This window comes from Chinchilla lanigera, unplaced genomic scaffold (genome assembly GCF_000276665.1).
Source record: "Chinchilla lanigera isolate Chin_1 unplaced genomic scaffold, ChiLan1.0 scaffold00015, whole genome shotgun sequence".
NCBI lineage: Eukaryota > Metazoa > Chordata > Mammalia > Rodentia > Chinchillidae > Chinchilla > Chinchilla lanigera.
In genome coordinates, this window is record NW_004955416.1 from 19309848 (window position 1) to 19326853 (window position 17006).

A 17006-nucleotide genomic window follows, 5' to 3' on the forward strand; every position below is an offset into this window, starting at 1 on the left:
TGCAGGCATATGCTACCATATCCAGTAGAAAAGCACTTTAATTTCTATTTGTCTGGTTGAGAAATATGTCATACGAAGGTACTATCAGGGCAGAGACACATAGTCAAACATTACAATTACCCATTGCATTATACAGTTACTTCACAAATAAACCGGCATTTTCTTAACCCTGAAAACATTATGCCAAGAATAAAGACATCCAACCAATGCATTGGAAGGCACTTTCAAAATGTTACAGGGCTAGGGATTTAGCTCAGCAGCACAGCACCTACTTGGCAAGTGTGAGGTCGAGAGTTCAATTCCTGGTACCCCAAAAAAAAAAAAGAAGTTGCAGTCCTAAAATTTTTTTTTTTTTCTGAGACAGGGTCTCATTATGTAGTGCATGCTGGCCTTGAACTCACCTATGTATTTCAGGCTGGCTTCAAACTCATGGTGATCCTCCTGCCTCAGCCCCTCAAGTGCTGGGATTACAGGCATGTGCCACCATGCCCAGCTCCATACTGAATTCTGACCATGGAACTTTTTTTAATTTTTATTTTCATTAGTACAAAATTTATGATGATTACATTCATCACAGGGAGTTGCTACATGTACATGACACATCCTAGTTCATGTCCTCTTTCGCTCTTTCCTCCCACTCCATCTCTTGGTCCCCTTCCTATACAAAAGATCTATCTCCCTGTTTCCTGTTTTCTTTCTTTTTCTGGTTTCCTATTATCTTTTATTTTGCTCTTTACATTATCTGTACTTTGGGTTTCTCATATAAGAGGAGCTATGTGATATTTAAGCTTGTATGTCTAATTTATTTCACTTAATATTACAGTCTCAAGGTGCATCCATTTTCCTACAAACTACTCATTTATCCTTCTTCGTAGCAGGATACATAGTATTCCATCATGTAAACAGCACATTTTCTTTACCTAGTCATCTGCTGATGGACATACAGGGTGCTTCCAAAACTCAGTTATTGTGAGTTGTGCTGCTATAAACACGGATATGCATGAATCATTATAATATAATGTCTTTCACTCTTGGGAAGATAGCTAGAAGGGGAATAGCTGTGTCAAATGGAATTTCTATTTTTAGTTTTTCAGCAGTCTCCATACTGACTTCCACAGTGGTTGTATGAGCTGATATTCCCACTAACGTACAAGGGTTTCTTTTACCCAAATGCCTCACAAACATTTGTTATTATTTGATCTCTTGATGACAGGCATTCTTTTTGTAAGATGGAATCTCTGTGTTGTTTTAATTTGCATTTCTCTAATGCCCAGAGATGATGAACATTTTTTCATGTATTGACAGTTTGTACTTATTCTGAGAAGTGTCTACTGATTTGTTACCCTGTTTTCACTGGGTCTTTTATTTTTACAGTGTCTTTTTTTTTCTGAGTTCTTCATATAGTCTAGATATTAGTCCTCCGTCTGAGGAGTAATTGGCAAAATATTTTCCCATTCTGTAGGCTGTCTCTTTCACTCCATTAGTTGTTTCTTTTGCTGTGTAGAAACTTTTTAATTTAATATAATCCCATTTGTTGATTCTTGATGTTATTTTTTGGGCAACAGGGGTTTTGTTCAGAAAAGTCCTTGCCTACGTCTATGTCTTTAAGAATTTTACCTATTTTGTCTTCCAACTAACTGTTGTAATATTTAGATCTTTGATCCATCTTGATTTGTTTAGTATATGGTGAGAGCTACGGGTCTAGATCCAACCTTCTACATGTGGATAGCCTGTTTTCCCAGCAGAACTTTCTTCAAAGGAATTATTACTGGAAACTCACAAAAAGAAAAACAGAAAACAGTAACTACTCTGTGCAGTACCAACTGATCTCTTCAGAACACCTTTTGGAGATTACATAACAAACAAAAAGCCGCCACTGCCCTACCATTCTTTAATGAGAGAAAATGAAACCAGACAAGTTGACATGCCCAAACTAACTAGCACTAAAGCAGGAATGCAAATCTACTGAATTCTAACCCAGTGTCCCTCTACTCACAAGCTTTTTCTTAGCTACAAAATGCTTCCCACCAGTATTTATCTTTCTCATCTCTATTACAGTGCATTTCAACATTCTCATTTATTTGGCATCCTTACTTTTCTATTACTCTCATATTACTCATATTATTCACATTACTCATTCTTATTATTTTGTTCCCCATTACTCATTCTCGTACTGTTTCGTTGCCCATTCACACCGTCACAGGTCCTAAAACACTGCAGAGAAACATTTAACTCCCAGTTTTGACTTACAAAACTACTTAGTTTATCCCAGATCCACAAGACAAATAATGAGACTCAAAGAATCCTTGAAATGTTAAAAACTGAGGTCCTCTTTGCTGCCTGAGCTACAGAATGTTACTATTCCATTGCCTACATTCCCAAAAGTCTGTCACAAGAATGCTGAGATTAAATGATTAACTTCTTCACTAAACAATTTATATCTCTTGCTGGGTGTTGTGGGTGTGTGTTTTATAATCTCTCCACACTTGTATATAAAATACGATATACATTCACACAGGTATACATACACAGAGCACACACACACAAATGTACAAATTTTTGAAGTCTGGAAAGAAAAACACCAAATTATAACCTAAAAATTAGCCAGGCTTGGTGGCACATGCCTGTAATCCCAGCACTCAAGAAGCTGAGGCAGGAGAATCACGGTGAGTTTGAGACCAGCCTGAACTACATGGTAAAATCCTGTCACAAAAAAACAAAAAAATTAAATTTAAAAAACAGAAATTTTCTCTAGGTATTGTCATTTCTTCTTATGTGAACTTTTGTTATACATAATTCCTGACTTGAGGGATTGTACATTACTGCTATAATAAAAAGACTTCTTAAAAATATCTTTCATGAAGCATAAAAACTGATGACCCGTAGAATAACAGATTATAAAGAAGAAAGTTAACCATAAAAATAAATCTACTGGCAAAGTCAAAGTTACATAAAGTTCTGCCAAAATCACAGCTCACAATGAATGTTTCTTTCACTTAATTACATACTTATTTCAGCTCTTGTTAAAATGAATGTAGAACCAGTTTGGACTCTAGAGTCACTGACCCATGTTCAAGTCCTAACTCTGAAGAAGCTGTGCAACCCCGGGCAAGTTATGTGGCCTCTTCTGAGCTCCACTCTATTTGTCCCTAACATCGGTGAACAGACCTCAAGTTATGAAGATTAGGTTGTGAGGACTAAAGTAGACTTGCAGAGCACTTAATACTAAGATTGGCACACGGGAAGCAGTAATAAAGGGTGACATGTTACTGTCACTGTTCTTGTTATCACATTATTAACAGAGACACAAAATCATGAACACTTCAGTGGCAGTGACCACACCTTATTATGTTCCCCCTTCATCCCTGGCACCTTTACTATACCTGATATACAACAGGGCTTCAATAAAATGCTAAATGAAGTACATCCAGAACTAACTTCTCTAGGCTGCAATTTCTTGTTCTTACAAAATCATTAAAAAAAAAGTTTATAGCGACTGAAACTGACATACATTAAGACATCCAGATCAATGGTGGTTCCCAATAAGCAAGAGTTGCTGTATTAGTGAAATCCCTGCACAGTTTGACAGGAATCAAGGCTGAGGGGAAAGACTAGACATAATTTTTCTTCTAAATTAATATTTGGGTCCTGACACATCTCACAGATGAACTATTACCGTTACTTGGACTCCGGAAAGCAATTTCTCCATTTAAGGGCACATATCCTAGGAAGCTACTAAAGCGGTTATCTCTAGACTGCCACGAGCAGTTCTGGCGAAGCAACCAAAATAATGCTTTACCACAGTCAAGGGTGAGGGGAACTGTGGTATTTCAGAGAATTCATGAGCTTAGGAGACAATACACACGAACAGGGGCCATGAAAATGTGTATCAGTTGTTCTTAGGGGAACAAATGAAAGCTTTTAAGATCATGATCTAAACTATAAAGCATGAAAGAAAATCAACATTTTTCTATACACTGTCAAATAAATTATTATGTCAAAAACTTATTAAGATAGTCAATTACCTGAAGAAATACTTTTTTCGCAACAATCAAAATAAAAAGGGAATGCCCTTTAAGAATAAAGAGATTTTAAAGAGGAAAAAAAAAAATCACTAAATTCTACGGGGCAAGACGAAAAAAATACGGACACGAAACCAAAAATTTTGGGTAAATCATAATATCCCTGTGCAGTATTTAATAAAAACAACCATCTTTTAAAAAGCAAAAGTTTGACACAATTCAAAAACTGCATAGATCAGTAATCTGTGCAGCTTTGTTTAATTTTCCATGTCTAATTTGACAAAAACCTCAGATTTCATACAAAAGTGCTCAACAGAAGTTTACAGTCTGATTTCTGTAATTACTCTGTTGAAAGGAAAAAAAGGCTACACAGTATTCACTTGCTTTGAGTTAAAACTGTCTGATTAGCTGGCCATGGTGGCACATGGTAATCCCAGCACATGGGAGGCTGAGGTAGGAGGACCACTGCAAGCTCAAGATCGTGGGCTATATAGGGAGTTTAAGACCAGTCTGAACTACACAAGGAGACTGTCTTCCAAAAAAAACCTGTCTGATTAGTACCATGGAAATGTTATGCCTTGCTCCACAGAGACATTTCATGGTTTACAGTATTATACATTACAGTGAAAATACCACTTTAAAATCACTACTGGGGGGGCTGGGGATTTAGCTCAGCGGCAAAAGCGCCTGCCTGGCAAGCGCAAGGTCATGAGTTCGGTTCCCGGCACCGGAGAAAAACCAAAAATAAATAAATAAATAAATAAATAAAATCACTACTGGGGCCAGGGATATATATATATATATATATATATATATAGTTCAGTGGCACAGTGCCTGCCTGGTAAGCACAAGACCCTGAGTTCAATTCCCAGAACCAAAAATAAATAAATAAATAAATAAAATAAAATCACTATTATGGAAATTATACTTGGTAGTTATTTTCAATAAAACTTCGATGAACATAAAATGAAGCAGAGTTCAATTTTATGGTATATGATTTTCTCACAACAAAGCTTGTATTTTAAAAATGACACATGCAGAGAATAGCAAAATCTTGTTCATTCTCTAGCATCTGTAATGGGTATCTAAAAGGTCAATTCTACTGTTCCATTTTCAGTATGTTTTAAAATTACTAAGTATTTTATTATTATTTAGTATTTAGTGTTATTTAAAATTTATAAATTAGGCAGGCAGTTATAGCTACATTCTCAGGTCATCACTGATTTCCCAAAGATAAAAGTCCTAAACAGGTTAAATATAAAGTGAAGAGGCCTACAATGACCAAACACAAAAAACAGGCAAAGTTGTACAACAAACTAGGATACCAGATTTAGGTAACTCTGACCAATCTATCATTTAACATGATGTCTTCTCTTCCCCCAAAAAAGTGATACTTTTTTTTCCCCTGGAAACAGAGTCTTGCTACATAGTTTAGACTGGTCCTCGAATTCCAGTATGTAGCCTAGGCTGGCCTTGAACTTATTTGATGCTCCTGCCTCAGCCTTCTAAGTGCTGAGATTATGGACATGTGCCATCACCCTCAACTCATGAGGGATATTTAAACTAGAAAAATCAAACTAAAATGTATGCTAAGGAGAGAAAAATTAAAATCTATTCATTTATTCATAGAATAGATTTTAAGTTTAGTAATATACACATATTATACATTTATAATTTTGGCAAAAATTCATTCATTCTCTTCTATCAGTCCAAATATTTCCTGAACAGTAACTGCTCTGTGCCATATATAATGCCAAGTGCCAAGGATACAAAGATGAACAAAAAATCTGCCCCTAAGGAGGTTATAATCCAGGAGGAAATATAGACATGGAATTATCACATTCAATCTAAATTAACTGGGAAAAAGGAAATAAACTGCGAGCAAAGACAATATGGGAGAGGCAAAATGACTGAAAAACAACACAACCCAAATCCCTAATCTCTATATATAAGAATGACCCTGATCTTTTCCCTCTATGAGATAGTGTTGTTCCCCCCTCTGTCCCCACCCTTGCCGTGCCCATCTTTATTTTATCCTTTTCGTTGTCTTCTTGAAATCTGAAAATTTCTTGCCCCATTAAAAGAGATTTTCATTCATAATAAAAATTTAACTAAACACATATATCAAGCCATCAGAATTTTCTCCTTTCTGTCATCAGGTATTATAGTTTCTCAGGCGAGTTTACCTAGAAAAAGGTTCATGAATAGGTCCTTCTAAATGATGGGGCTATCTGCAATGACAAAAAGGATATCCTGTCATTGGAAAGAACCAAGACACAATTTTTATCAAATGGTCCTATTTACTGCACTGTATGAGAAAAAGAAAAGATGTTGAAAGCGCAGTAATGCAGGTGATAACAATACTAAGAAAATTACTTCAAGCAAAGAAGGAAGTCACTGAAACTGAAGAATCTCACTGGTGTGAAAATGTCCTCTGTCCTATTTCATGTCCAAGAGGGCAAGTTTAATATCCTGCTCTGGCCACCCACTTGGTAGGACTCAATGAAAGATGAGTCATTAACACATTTCACAGAACAAAAGAACACAAAGGCCTAAGAATGGCTGTGGTCTACTCTAGCTCATACAGCTAGTTCGTAACAGAAACACAAGAGAACCGGAACTCGAACGTCCTTCCAACCATATAACCTCACCAAGCACAAGTCATTTTACTGAAGGTAGGAGCAAAGGAGATAGAGTGAGGTGTCAAGGGTGGTGAGGGAACTAACAAAATATCCAGCTACAGAGTTACTATCTCCTTAAGCAAGAACGAAAAAGAATTTTCTTCTCAGAAATGGGCATCTGTAACAGCTCTAACCCATTTGCCAGTGTTTCTGCTCCAATCACATCCTGCACTTCAAAACACTCTTGCAGCTTTCTGGACCACAAAGAGAAAATCTGCATTGCAAGTCTTTGACTCTCTGTGCCCACCCCCACCCCCCGCCGTGCCCATCTTTATTTTATTTTTTTCTTTCCTGAACCATTCCACCTAAGTCTTTTTCCTTTTCTCCAGTCCATGTAATTCCTTTCCCTTGCATTAAGCAGAAAATACACACTTAAAAAAAATGCTTGATGTGAACTAAGCTTGGCAAATAGTTAGGGGACTGAGGATAGCTGTTCATTACCTATATTTTTCTCACTGACTTTCTCCCCGTACCATTTCAATACTTCTAAAATGAACCTAAAAAACTAGTTTTTCAACTTCCAATATAGGTTAAACATGAACTAATTAAATGTTTGCAAAACACTTTGGAGATGTGAACAAGTGTGTAAATGTTAATCATTTATTTCCATCCACAAAGCTCCTGCCTGTGAGGGGAAATATTATTTTACCAGCAAGTTTCTGCCACCATCAAGGCACAAACATGGAAGCCTATCAAGTTTTTAAGAATTCTAGGAAGCCAGGCATGGTGGTGCACACCTGTAATTCCAGCACTTGGGAGGCTGAGGCAGGAGGATCTTGTGAGTTCCAAGTCAGCCTGAACTGCATATTAAGATCCTGTCTCAAAAAGACAAAAAATAAATAGATAAAAAAAAGTAAGAACTCTAGGAAAACTTTAAGAGCAGACCACAATGGTTTTCGCCTTACAAAATAAGAACAAGCTGGCATTTTAAATTGGCCACTTCATATATAATTATATCAGAGTGAAAAAAAAATGTGACTTACAGCATGTACAAAGAAACTAGAATATGTTTATAGTCACAAAGTCCTGGATTAAAAATTATAGTTCACTGACCTGGGAAGAAAACTAAACATCTTCATTCTAGGTGTTTTTTTTTATTTTTGTTTTCACATCAAAAGGGAAGGACAGTACCTACCTTATAGGGTAATCGTGAGGGACACACAATAAGCAACTTCTTCCCACTTGTGATTTTACTTTTCAGAAACATCTTTTAAGAAATGGCCTCAGATCTCTCCACACTAGAAATACACACTATCTTATGCTCTAAGCATACACATACTACCATTTTGGCAGACAAGCCCAGGCAAAGGCTTTGGCCATTCTTACCCACAGACCATAGTCATCAAAGAGAGAAAGCACTATAACAAGGACCCAAGACTTCATGTGACTAAGAACACTTGGAGCTCCTACTGGTCGACTCCTGTTGCCACAATTTTTTCCTAAACTCCACAACTGTGAGGTTTCATCCAGAGTTCTTGCAGCCTGAACCCAGCACTCTGTTCAGGGTATCTAAGAGGTGAAAAACCACTGCCTTCAGCTTGTCAAAGGTAAATTATTCCCATGCAATCCCAAGATGGACCCTCCCTTCTCACACTCCAAAAATGCACTCACTTTAGACAAGGCAGAACTCAACTGGCCAGACCAATAAAGCAGATTGGTTTACTGATACCATCCAAATCATTCTGAGTGTTTTTAGAAGTGATTCATGAATTCCATAAAGTATCAACTTTGCAGAAAGCACAGAACATTTCCACCACCCTTAGCACAGCTATCACTTAGGAAAAAGAGTACTTCTAAAACCCTAAGTTAATGTTGATATCGTTCAGATTTTAAAACAAGAACCTTTCAAGTACAGTGCAATTTCTCTGCGTTATGCACACCACAATGCCAGTCTCCTTCCAACAACTAGCCGACAGAGAAAGCACAAGCTAACAATTTTCCCAAGAGCTGTTACAGATTCAAAACCACCCACACTCTCTTACCTGATTCCTGCCTATGATTAAGAGCTCAGATTTTTTAAAAAAACTATAGCTAATGGGAACAAGTAACATTAGCCACCACAAACAAATGAAACCTTACCATGCCTGAAACTTACCAACTTGGTGCAACATGTAGTACACACCTATAATCCCAGGGCTCAGGAGAGGCTGAGGCAAGAGGATTGCTGCAAGCTCAAGGTCAGCCTGGGTTACACAGTGAGTTCAAGACCAGTCTGGACTACACAGCCAGCCCTGACTCCAAAAAAAAGAAAAAGTAGGCCCTCCAAAAAATTACTTCCCTTACAAAAAAATCAAGAGTACAGGCAAATTTAAATGTACACTGCAGAAAAAACAAAAAACACTCCACCTATCATTTTACTCTTTAAAAGTAATTAAACACTTCCCAACACCCTCCTTCCAGACTGTTCTATATGGATTTGAAGTTCACACAAATGACACCCTTGCATAACATTAAAAACATCATTGACTATCACCTAAGTCTTCAGAGAATGGAAATGTGTAATACTTTCACTAATAGTATTTCTATCACAACCAGAAAAGTTTTCAGCATGTGTGGAGTCTTAACTCTGACCGGATAATTTCCCCTTACTCAGTTTCTAGACCTCTGGTGGATGCCTGAAACTGCCAACAGTACCAAAACTAAAATATACTGGCTTTTTTCCTATATATATAGATACATATGATAAAGCTTAATTCATTAATTAGGCACAGAGACTAGCATCAATAACCAACAAATTAGAACAATTACAACAATATCCTGGAATACCGTTAAGTGAGACTGAGCATGTTGGTGCATTCCTGTAATCCCAGTACTCTGGGAGACTAAAGCAGGAGGATCTCTTAGCACATTATGAGATCCTGTCTCAAAAATAAAAATAATAAAGACAGGGATATGTAGCTAAACAGAAAAGCCCCAATTTCAATTCACAACACTGAAAGAAAAAAAAAAAAAAAACCACACATAAAAGAGGCTGGGGATGTAGCTCAGTTACAGTGTCCAGGGTTCAATGCCAAGAACTAACAAAAACCCAAAAGTGAGTGCGATCTCCTTCTCTCAAAAAATCTTATTGTTCTGTACTCCTCTTCCTCTTCTTGTTGACAGCAGTAACTAAAACTGTAGAGACTGAAATTGAAGATAAGCAAAGATTACTCTGTAAAGCTTACAAAACATACATTAAGACCCAATTGTTAGAAACTACAACACTAAAGAAAAATTTTAAAAAGTCTAAAGTAAAGACATACCATGTTCACTGATTAATATCAAGATGTCATTTATCCTCTACCTACTTTGCATTTTCAATGCAATCCCAATCAAAAATCCCAGCAACCGAGCTGGAGGAGGGGGTGACACAGTGGTAGAGAGCTTGCCTATCATGTGTGAGACCCTGAGTTCAAGCCTATCACCACAAAAATAAATACATAAAATTTAAAATCCCGGCACAGTGCCTGCCTGGCAAGCACAAGGTTGTGAGTTCAATTCCCGGTACTGGGGAAAAAAAATTTTTTTAAATCCCAGCAAGGTTTTTGTAGATATCAACAAAGTGGTTTTAAAATGTGCAATGGAACTACACATCCAAAAGCAACGCTGAAAAATAACACAGTAAGAGAACTCAGCACTACCTCATTTCAAGACTTACTATAAAGCTACAGTACTAAACAGTGTGGTAATGGAGAAATAAAACACAGGTCAGTACTAAAAAAGAAGAGAATCCAGAAACAAGGCCAGAAGTGTATATGATCAACTTTCAAAGTGCAAAAATAGTTCAATAAAGAGCAGATATTCTTTTAACACACTGCTGGAATAAGTCAGCATTAAATTCATATTAAAAAAAAAAACAAGTTGGGGGTGGTGGTGCATGCCTACAATCCCAGCACTTGGAAGGCTGAGGCAGGAAGATCACTGAGTGCAAGGCCTGCCTAGGCTATATAGGAAATTCAAGGTCAGCCTCAACAGCATAGCAGAGACCCTGTCTCAAAAAAAAAAAAAAAAAAAAAAAAAAAAAAAAAAACCTACATACCTTGCATCACTTAGTAAAATTAATTCAAAGATGATCATAAATCTAAATTGTAAAATTTAGCCAGGTGCAAAGGCATATACCTGTCACCCCAGGACTCAGGACACTGAGGCAGCAGGATCACTGGGAGGTGGACACCAGCCTGGAACACATAAGTTCAAGGCCAGCCTGAATTACACAGCAAGATCTCATCTCAAAAAAAAAGAAAGTGCGAGGCCTGGTGGCACATGCCTGTAATCCCAGCACTTGGGAGACTGAGGCAGGAGGACTGTGAGTTCAAGACCAGCCTGGGCTACAGAAGGAGCTCAAGGCCAGCCTGAACTGCACAGGGAGACCCTGTCTAAAAAAAGACAAAAAAAAAAGAAAGAAAGAAATTCTCCTCAAAAGACCTTAAAAGAATAAAAAGTGACAGAACAGAGAGAAGAATCTGCAAGTTATAATCAGGAATTGAGACTATACTCAATTTTTTAAAATGGGCAATTTTAAACAGACACACTACCAATGAAAGTCAAATGATCATATGACAAGATACTTGATAGACATCATTGTCACTGGGCCAAAAATAAAAGGAATTCTGTACCGTTCCATTTATATGACATTCTTGAAAAAGAAGAACTCATGGAGACAGAAAACAGATCCAGTTTCCTGGGTCTAGGGAATGAAGAATGGGTTGATTACAAAGGGGCTCAGAATTTTGGAGGGTGAAGGGATTATTCTATTTCAAGTAGTGGTTGTATGAATGTACACATTTGTCAAAACTCACATAATGTTACATTAAAATGGGTGCATTTTAGTGAATATAAAGTACTGCACAAATTCAAAAAACAATGAAAAAAAGGAGACTAGAGAGTGCATAACAATGTACTGAGTGAACTTTGATTTCACCTTGATTCAAAAAAAACTTTATTCATGCATGTTTGCAGTACATAACGATCACACTCACCATGGGGAGTTGTATATGCACATAACACATCTAAATTCTTTTTATGTCTTTCTCCTGTCCTCCATCTCTAGATCCCTTTTCCATTTGCAAAAAATGTTTCCTATTATCTTATTTTTTATTTTGCTCTTTAAATTATTTATATTTGCATCTGATTTACTTCACTTAACATTATAATCTCAAGGTACATTCATTTTTCTACAAATGACTCAAATTCTTCTTTTTGGCAGAGTAGTACTCAATTGGGTATAAATACATTTTCTTTATTCATTCATGTACATACAGACACACAGGCTGCTTCCAAGATTTAGCTATTACGAGTTGTGCTGCTATAAACGTGGGTATGCATGTATCAGTATAACACTTCAAAAAAATTTTAATCAATTATAAAAGATATTTGGGAGACAACTCGAGAAAGCTGCGTTATGCCCTGCATACACAGAATTACTATTAATCTTCATAGATGTGAATAATGGCACTTGTTTATACTATATAAAAAGGATTACCAAACTTTTTTACTGTCTGGGGAAGGCCAGACAGTAAATATTTTCCACTCTGTGGACCATAACATGTTAACTACTCTAGACTGCCTCTACAGCACAACCCAACCAAAGACAACATGTAAATACATGGGTGTGGCAGCACCCAAATAAAACTTTATTTACAAAAACGGGCAGCAGGCCAAATTTGTTGAGCAAAAACTAAACTCCAGCAACAGAAAGGAGAGTATGCTAGTGGTTGCCTATGATGAGCGTTCTGCCTCACAGGGCGTATCATTCTAGAAAATGACAGCAATGTTCTAAATCTTGATTGTGCTGCTAAGTTACAAGCATGTATATTTGGTCAAAACTCATGAAACTCTATATACTTTAAATGAGTACATACTAAGTTCATAATACCTCTTATTTTTTAAATGTACTCTTTCTAGATGGTATTATCAACAATATGAACAGCATGGCCTTTAGTGCCAGAATAATAAATTCAAATTTCAAACAATGACCTACTAGCTGTATGGCCACTGCCAACCCACTGTAGGATTTCAGATTTCTGATCCTAAAATGGTTTAATTATCTCTCCCCCAAGGATTTAAGAAAGGGAAATGCTGGTAAAATACAGTGCAACATCTGGCATATAAGAGGTATACTTCCCAGACTTGAGTAAAGCAATTTTTAAATTTTAAGTATGAAAATCATAGATCAGACAACTGTAAACTCTTTTGTAGTCTTCTGAAATAGTCTGACATTCTTTGTTCACTATTGTGGTTTCACCTGACTTCAAGCACTGGCACCAAATGTCAGTTCCTGTGAGTTCACAGTAACATGGGTGTAATAGCAAGCACTACGAACTGAAATTCATTTACTTTAAAAAATTCTCCATGATAAATATACTGTAAAAGGAAATGAAAAGAACCAAAATAAAAAGAAAAATACCAACTTTCCCAAGCAAGAAGAATGGCAACAGAAATATGCTATACTCTTGTAATTATCTTCTATAAAGAAAAGAGTACTTAGTTGGATATTTTCCCCCTTTTACATTACTGCTTGAGTTTTATCCAACCAAATCCAGCCAACCAAAGAAATTATACTGCCACACAGCATGTGTATACGCCTCATGTTTTTCTCACAATAGTAGTATTTATTAGACAGGATAAGAATGTTAATTTCTTATTTTATTTAATAAAGATACTAAGATAAAATGGCTTACTCAAGACCACATAACCAATAAAGGCACAGTATGGCTGTGAAGTCAGATCCTGTGGCTCCCTATCATCTTAGGTTCCATAACACTCTTTTTCTAACTTTCACAGACCTGTTTCTCACCTGACCTTTTTAGTTAAAAAGACCAAGTAACTGTAGTGTGTCATACTGATTTCCCAATCATTTGGGAATATTTGGTATTTTGGGTGGCAGCGATTAACTCTATGGACAAGTAAGAGCTTAGGATATGATCAGAAAATAAAAATTCAAAACACTTTTTGCCAGTGCAGGAGCCTACAAAGTGACATAAATGGTAAACATTTGATACCTTTTCCTTCTCTCCCATCCCAATATCCACATCACACATACACATACTGATATCCACATTCCCTGAATACCGCACACAGCTCTGAAGAGGTAAAAGACAATCACAGCACCAGGTCTGCTAGTCCACCCTCTCAGCAAAGACTGACAAAAATGGGTTATCACTTCATCTTCTACTTACATCCCTATCAACCCAAAGGTTGACTCAAAGACTACAGACTTGAGAATAGGCACATGAAACTAACAGCATCCTCCTCTCTCCCCATTTACAGTGGTAAGACAGCCTGATGGGGAAAGCACAATTTCCAAACGGATTCCTGTCTCCATCAGCAGCAACCACAAATTAAGACTATTCAACTGTACTTAAATGTTAACTCTCCAAGAACAGCATCAAAGTCCACATTTGTTCAGGTAGATTTACCAGGGATATTTTGTACCTTCACCCTGTGCATTCGACCAATATCCAGAAAGGTCCTTTACAGGTAAAAGAGTTCTAAAATGTATCTCCTCTATTTGGTATTCTAAGTATTCTAAACTGAATGGGTACATCTGACTTAAATCACTGCTTCCTTCTATAAAGCATAGCACCTTCAAAAGTACTATCTTGAAGGGGAAGTGAGACATTTGCTAGTGACTGTACACTGTGCATTGCACCAACACTCTGTTAACACCCAATCCAGTTCTATCTTTTTAGTTTGGGTTTGGTGTGGTGGTGGGGGTTCAGTGTATGAATGTGTGTGTGTGTGTGTGTGTGTGTGTGTGTGTGTGTGTTTAAACAAGGTCTTACTATGTAACTCTCTTCCACCTGCCTCAGCCTCCCAAGTGTCATTACACCCAGTTCTGTCCAGTTCTACCTTAAGTTTGAGAAATGTAGTCATAATGGGCACTTTTTTTAAGACTAAGGTTAAAAAAAAGCAAAAAGCTGACAAAACTCAGATATCCTATTATTGATAATAATCCGTCCATCTATCACCATTTCCCAATCTACAATCACACAGAATCCTACTCACCTAAGCCATTCTACAAGTCCCAAGCAAAGGAAGACTAACAGGTGATTTAGAGGATAAACCACTCTTGCTTCTATTATTCTTCGGTTCAAAGGGCATCTCTAAAAAATTAAATCTTAAAAGATGAATAAGGCTCAAGTTTCAGGATTCCTTCTTTATGAAACTGAAGTAGCTAAACCACTACACTCAGAAACATCGTGGGTTTTTTTGTTTGTTTTGGGGGGGGTTGTTTTTGTTTTTGTTTTGAGACAGGGTTTCCCTGTGCAGTCCAGGCTGGCTTTGAACTCACAGCAATCTTTCTACCTCAGCCTCCAGAGTGCTGGGATTCAGGCAAGGTCCACGATACCCGGCTTCTACAACGATCATTTTTAAGAATTTTTTTAAGTCATGTAAAAATGCTTCAAAATCACCACTACAGTTACCAGAAAACAGCCACTTAAATAAGGAATTGTACAAAGTACCTCACCTAGTTTCAATTACTCCTCTAACAACACTGTAAAAACATAGTAAAATCCCTTATAGAGTAGGAAACAGAAGCTCTGAGAGGTTAAGTGTTCAAGGCTACGGACGAATCCAGTAAGGAAATGCGAGAATTTGAACTCAAATTTACCTAGCTCCAAAGAGTACATTTCCTCTTAAAATATGCTACCAGCCAATTTCACAATGGAAGAACAGGCAGAGTTGTGAATGTGTGTGTCCAGCAGTTCTAATTTAATGATTTCACCGAAGGAGCAGATCTTTGAATTTCTAAATTGCAATCTCTTTTTGAAACCCGGAGCAAACGATCTAAACCCCACTTCTTTGCAAGAAGAAATCAGATTAAAAGAAGGGTTAAAAATCTTTTTAAAGTAAACTAAATTTCACCACATTTGTGCCAATGAATAGTCACTCTGGACAAATCCCCAGTTAATGGCTCTCTTCTCCGTGCACCACCACTGGCCGGTTTTTAAAAAAGCATTTCACCCGCTTCAAACAGATGCTGAATGCCTGCACAATGCTCGACCTTCTGGCAAAGGGTCCGAAGCTAAATAAGGCCCATCACAGGCCTCCAGGAGTTAAAAGACCAAGGAGTCCATTTATACTAGGAGTACAGTTACCACTTAGCAAGGCAAATGCATGAACTGTGAGAAACCCTAAAACAAAAGTATGTATAACACACTATCACAGCCAGAAGACAGAAAGCAACTGGTGTACTTGTCACATTACATGGTAAGTAGTATTTGTTTACATTACATCCCTCCCTGACAAACCCTTCCAACTTCTACCTCCCTCCCTCACAATGCCCCCCAACACACACACACAACCACACAACCAGAAAAGGTAGCCAAAGTGCAGCCTGTGACTCCTCAATGCCCACGCCCTCAGAATATTTTCCTTTATCTTGAGCAAGTGAAGAAAGCTGGTTTTCAAGCTAAATGAGGCCGAGCAAACCTGAAAAATCCAAGACCACTTCTCCATATGACTCCCTTGGTACGAGAAATTGAACCAAACTATCGCACACAGTATTTCCTAATTTTAACCAACGGCAAAGGGCTACAAGTCACACGAACAACAAACGACACCGGTCATTTTGTTCCACTATGGAAGACAGACATTAACCTAGTTGCACCTAGGTAATTTAAGCAGAATTATTCTCTAAGCCCAAACAAATTTAGTGGACTAGGTACACCCAAAATTTAAGAATGCTGGTACTTAACGTAGTCCTCAAATCCCAAAGAGGCCATGAGGACAAGAACAGTAACTCTGATTTACAGGAACTAATCGTAACTCCTTTACACATTTGCAAAGAATGACCTTTCAAGAACTGAAGCATTTGTCCTATTCTGGTCCATTCAACGGTTCAGAAAAACTGAATAAGCTGCTTTTTCTGAAAATAAAACAGGGTGAGGGGGTGGGAGGTAGTAACCAAAAAAAAGGCAAACTGCTTTGTACTTTCTATTTGCCTGAAGCAACAAACTCTCAAAATAACTTCATTATGGAGTGTAAAAAGCGAAGAATGAACAACAAAATATTGCTCAACTTTCATTGTGAATTCCTGAGTTCACAGTAGGATCTAGAAACAATGTGACGAAACCCTTCTACCGTGATTTATTTTTTAAGTCTACCCTTTTTAAAGAAAATCTTAAAATTGAGGGTTTTCCGGGGTTTTCCGGGAGGAGGGGGAGGGATCTTCTTACAGACTGCTTGAGTTTGAGAGGAAAAGTGTTAACGGATCCACACTTGCAAAAAAGAAAGAAAACAAACTTTCTTCTGGTCCCGAAGGGTGGATGCACTCGAGCCAGGTGACAAGCGGCGCCAGCCGGCCGCACGGTCCCGGAGC

The 17006-nt window shown here is 37.5% G+C and overlaps 1 protein-coding gene across 5 annotated transcripts in view; it reads right to left on the reverse strand.

The window, feature by feature from the left end:
* Positions 1–17006, reverse strand: part of Akap13 (A kinase (PRKA) anchor protein 13) — a 321318-nt gene that overhangs the window by 303642 nt on the left and 670 nt on the right. The gene's annotated exons all lie outside the window — the stretch shown is intronic.